Source organism: Mizuhopecten yessoensis, unplaced genomic scaffold (assembly GCF_002113885.1).
Source record: "Mizuhopecten yessoensis strain PY_sf001 unplaced genomic scaffold, ASM211388v2 scaffold7479, whole genome shotgun sequence".
Lineage (NCBI taxonomy): Eukaryota > Metazoa > Mollusca > Bivalvia > Pectinida > Pectinidae > Mizuhopecten > Mizuhopecten yessoensis.
The window spans coordinates 730,409-734,771 of record NW_018407068.1 but is presented as its reverse complement, the minus strand read 5'-3'; the positions used below and the strand labels follow the sequence as shown (position 1 = coordinate 734,771).

Here is a 4,363-nt window from a genome sequence, read left to right as displayed (position 1 = left end):
TTGTTAGAGGTATAAATGTGGTATACAGGTTTGTTAGAGGTATAAATGTGGTATACAGGTTTGTTAGAGGTATAAATGTGGTATACAGGTTTGTTAGAAGTATAAATGTTGTATACAGGTTTGTTAGAAGTATAAATGTGGTATACAGGTTTGTTAGAAGTATAAATGTGGTATACAGGATTGTTGGAGGTATAAATGTGGTATACAGGTTTGTTGTAAAACAGCTACATTGTATACAGGTTTGTTGTAAAACAGCTACATTGTATACACAAGCTTGTTTGCTGTATACATGTACTTTCGTATACAGGTTTGTTTTTTTGCATAACTATATTCTGCACAATTTTTGTGAGTATGTTATAGCAATTGTGCTTCTGTTTAATTATCATAGAAGTGTACTGAGTAAATAACAATGAAATTCACATAAATACTGAATAAATATTAATGGCTTGTTAACATATCTACTAATTAAAGAAATATTTTTTGAGATATTTTCATATCTTGAAGACTTTTAGGTTGGAGATTAAGTATCTTGACATATGTGAAGTTATACCTTGTTAAAATGAGTTATTAACAGTTTCATCAACCATATCTTCTATTCTTGTCCGTATAATTCCAAAGATTGAGAACATTGTTCTGAGGAAGGTTTTGCCTACAGAGGTCTCATTTGACAAGTTTGTTTGGAACCTTCGTGACCGATTACCAGTTCAGCTACTTTTGAATACAACATATATACTTGGGGAAGGATAATTCATAATTGAACACCCCAGAAAGTAACATAAGCACTAATTAGTCCGTCCCTATTTCATGAACACTGTTTTAGACGTTACTGGAATGGTCCATCTTATTTATTGAAATACACGTATAATGTTTTTAGATTAGTACCAAGTGACCTTTAAGAATGGATGCAGACCTTAAACACCTTGGCTTTGCCTCCTGAAAGTTTATCAATCAACAAGGTCCGTCCCTTATTCATAAAAGTTGTTGTGTCAAAATAAATGTCCCATTATTGGATCTGGTCCTACTCTACCACCAGCTGATGATAGCTGACGAATAGTAGTATGCCCCACCACAAAGTGGTCGTCAGGATATATCTAGTGTAACATTACCCATGTTAGAGTGTGATCAGGGTACAGTAATTAACATGATAGAGTATACGTATATACTTACATCAGTTTCGTCTTTATGCTTGCACTTTGTTTCCTAGCTAGCAATAATTGCAATAATTTCAAGAGCTGCATCTTTTTTAGTTCACCATATGGTTCATAGAACGGGTTAGCTCATGCTATGGCACAGCGTCCATCCGTCATCTGTCTTCCACCGTCCGTTAATCATCTGTCTACTTTTTCTTTTATTATGGTACTGGTGCTAAATGGCTCTGTGGATTTTGATAAAATTTGGTCTGAAGCATCCTCAGGCAAAGGGGTCTCAATGTTGTATCATCTGAGGATGTGGCCCATCCCAAGGGACTTAGCCCCTTGGTCATAACATGGAAATGTATAATGATCATATATGTTCAATTGCTTATCATGAAGAAATGAATACACATATGCTATTAGGATAGGCTCTTAGATCCTGAATCATCATGTGGAAACAGTTGAGATCCCCACCCTGTAACCATAAACACAATTGTTGGGCAAGGACAGACAAACACATTCATATTACAAGGATTAGCCTAGAGTTCTGGCCCTGTCCTTGAGAATAAGTCCATATGACATAGAAACAGCTGAAATCCCTTCCCTAAAACTGTATTCAAACATTCCAGGTGTATACAGATCTATACCACATTCCATTTGTAGCATCATTTGACCTGGGAATCAATTGTTGTGTTAAGGAAGTTTTGTATGGTAAGAAGAATGAAGCTGCCTTGGCACTGGCAAAAAGATGGTAAAATGGGTTAATTTGTATGTTAAAATGGTATAATGGGTTAATTTGTATGTTAAAATAATTGAAAGCCTTCTGCTGATTAGTTGATCATATGTCAACCAAATTTATGATAAGGCATCCCTGGAATCAGGGAATCAGAAGTTGCATATATGAATGTTGTTCATGTATTAAATGAGAATACTTTGCTAGGATTGCTTAAACATGCAGGTGAGCGATACAGGCCCTCTGGGTCTTGTTGATGTACGCTAGAGATTATAAAATACATATCAAACTGGTAACGTGTTGTTGCATTGTTACACTTATCAATTTAAACTTCATTTATACTTGTGATTATTATTTTTAAAAGACAAGATAATCACAATTCATGGTTTAATTTTTATAAAGAAAATGAGCATAATATTTTGTAGTCTATACTTTTGTACTTCGGTTGTGATACCAACACTGATATCTGATATTAAAAATTTATAGTGAAATTTCATGTTTGATACCAGTAACCTAGAGAGATTGGCATACATTTTTAGATGTTTTTGGAGGTCCAGTTATTTGGTCTGGCATTCTGTCCGATTAATCTACCGGAATAAACAATGAGAACCAGTCTCCAAAATGGAAAATAATATGTTCACTGCTCTAGTGTAATAATGTTAATGTAATGTAAATAAAGAACCTTCAGGTAAGTTATTTAGATTCTAATCAAATATAGGACAAATTAATTAAGGAGGTCTTTGTCTTTATAGGATGATTATTAGCCCTTTCACTACTGTAGACCATAATGGATTCATCCAGATCAATGCATGGTAGAGTCTACTAAAGTAACATAGGGTTGAAAGGGTTAGACATATACATGTGTCTGTTAGTACTTTTGCCAAACACTTGCCAAAAAGAGATGTGGATATGTAAAATGGTGTGTAAGTAGGTCGCTGTTATAGGTGTACAGTGTAATATCTATTGTACAGGGAGGTGTATGACACAGTGATTTTGTTGTCATTTGTGTATGTTTTGAATGTGAACATTGTCATCATTGTGTGTAAAGCACTGGTTGGAACCGAGTTAATTCTGTGATATTTTTTTTATTAAATTATGTAAATCACTAAAATTGCTGTTGGTTATCTTTCACATGACATGACTTACTTTAATGAATACTTGTATCTGTTCTGAAAACATGGTAGTCGGTTACACTAAGCCTAAGGGCTTTGAATTGAATATTGCCAACTGGCTATTTTGGATATGAAGTTGAAATCTAACTCGAACAGTAACTTTTGGGGTAGAGCTTTTTTTCCAGAATTTTGCTCTAGCTTTCACTATAATTTGGCTGAAATCTGCCCAATAAGTTTGGAGAAATAAATACAGCCAATTGCGATTTGACCCCTTTATTTCCCAGCTTTTCATGATCAGCACCCAGAAGGGTCAGCCCCTTTTTTTTGTATGCTTCTATTTTATTTACAAGCTCGAGACTTTGCATTGAACTCCAGTAAGGAGTTCCCTGACGTTGTTGTTGACATGTGTACCTGTTGTTGCTGTGGGTGATCATGAGCTGTCTATCAATAAATTAGAAGCTTGTATGGTTTGACTGTTTACATCTAGAAATCTTAATTTACACTACAAAAATGTTTGAATCAAAAAGTAAAAACATTTAAAATTTGAATCATAAAGTTTTTAATTCTTGTTACATTGTACATGAAGGTAAAACAGTGATACATACAGGTATGTAAATGATCTATTTCCAATTATGTAATGCTTAATTACATACAGGTATGTCAATAATAATATCTTAACATCATCAAATGGTAAAAAAAATCTCTCGGAACAACATGGCATGAATATTGAAATGTACTGTACGACAGAAAACATGGATCCAAGTTGACATGGCTAGTCTGTACACAGCATGTAAGCCTTACAGCCAACATCATTAATGTACACCAGATGTGTGCCTGGAGCACTGCTTTGTAAAATACCTAATGTGTCAAAACACACCAAATAGCTTCAGGGTATTATTGAGGTTTTTTCTGTACAACAAGTGGTTTGGTAGTCCTAAGGTCTGTGTTACTCAGTTCATGTCAATCAGCCAGCCATTGGGAAACAAGTACTACATGTATAGCATTAAACTACATCCTGTCCACTGCTTTAGTCATATTTCTGAACAGGATAGTTAACAAATCAAATAACGTACATATTTAAGCAAGTTATCATTATTTGTCTGCGATCCTGTTCAAAATTAAAGGACCTAAGAACAGAATGCGGTATAATATTTGTATTTACTTGATTTTGACAATAAATTGATATCTAAATTTCATACGAGTCTTTCAAACTTGAGGTAGATTTTCAATAAATGTAACAGCAAGTATCAGCCAGCTTTCTCCAACATTATGATTATGATCAACACCATCCCAGAGTTATAGTCTCGCAACTAACGATTGACTGTTTGGTTTTAAAATGACAATGCAGTTGAAATGTTAATATTCAAAATAAAATAAGTCATAGC

The 4,363-nt window shown here is 34.2% G+C and overlaps 1 long non-coding RNA gene across 1 annotated transcript in view; it reads left to right on the top strand.

The window, feature by feature from the left end:
* LOC110453693 overlaps window positions 1-2,977 on the top strand; it is a 4,713-nt gene extending 1,736 nt beyond the window's left edge. Inside the window, exon 2 of the long non-coding RNA XR_002463303.1 lies at window positions 10-2,977. This is a non-coding gene — a long non-coding RNA (uncharacterized LOC110453693). The remainder of the gene's footprint in view (window positions 1-9) is intronic.
* Window positions 2,978-4,363: the final 1,386 nt, after the last annotated feature.